The sequence below is a fragment of the Achroia grisella genome, unplaced genomic scaffold (assembly GCF_030625045.1).
Source record: "Achroia grisella isolate CSIRO2021 unplaced genomic scaffold, CSIRO_AGI_Agris_v1 utg4116, whole genome shotgun sequence".
NCBI lineage: Eukaryota > Metazoa > Arthropoda > Insecta > Lepidoptera > Pyralidae > Achroia > Achroia grisella.
The window spans coordinates 818,746-819,953 of NW_026712845.1; positions in this window are offsets into that span (position 1 = coordinate 818,746).

The following is a 1,208-nucleotide window of genomic DNA, read 5'->3' on the forward strand; positions in this document are numbered from 1 at the left end:
CTATCAGTTGTCTTGTACACCTTGCGTAGCTTGGGTCTAGAGGGCGCAGTGAGAATTATTATTATTATTCCAGTAACAGCAGTATAAAACCTACTTAATAGTACACGAGTATTAAAATACAAAGACTTACACGTGTTATGGACATATATGAAGTCTAATATATCTTTGGTTACATCATCATTATAATGGACGGGGAAATTACTACTCGGGCACTACCATTTCCCCGCGTCTTCGTCTGCGTTGCAAAAATACTTACCTATAACTTAAGTGCATATTTAATAAAAATAAGCTGAAGTTGCGTTGGATTTCCAACTTTAAAGTTAAAACGTCGAAGGTACTCTCCAATCGATTATATATTTCTTTTTTCATATGATTTAATCGATAGCGAACTGTTTTATATTTTATAAATAGGTAATAAATTTGATGATTTTCGCTAAATAAACATTATATATAGTGAATATCTAGGTACTGTAATTAATATATATTTTTAACTAAATATTACTATATTACTTGTAATTAATAGTGTGAGTATTATCGATAGTGGACGTATTCTTACAGATATTACATAGGTATCTACTATTTAGTACTTATATATAAAACAAAACGGGGTAGGCAGTCCAAGCAAACATATAATATATATAATATTTTCCCCAATGGATTCGTCATTCCTATACTATTATTAATATAATAAACTAGTAAATATTATAACAAATAACCTATGTGTTCCATAAATGACAATTATCCAACAGTGAGACAATCATATGTCAATACTAGCTAGCCCGCGGTTACCTACACTCGCGTGAAATGTATAACCTGTGTTATTCTGATGTATAACCTATATTATTATAAAGTTTTATCAAAATCCGTTCAGTAGTCCAGTAACAAACATACATCCATCCATACTTACAAATTTTAGCGCTTATGATATTAGTAAAATAATTTATCATAAATCTGTGAAGATGATTACATATAGAATATTTCACACAGCAACACGACGCCATTTTATCGTAGCGAACTAAAATGTCGAAGTTCAAAGGAAAATAGGTAGCTGCGTAGTTAGGTTAGGGCGCATGCGCGCCCTCATCGATCTCGCAAATTCTCTCGCCGGGTCTCATTCCCCCGCTGATAACAAATTGGTGAGTACATTACAAAATTTCCTCGCGTCACCAGTACAGTTTATTTCTATTAATAAACTTTTTAATTGGCAT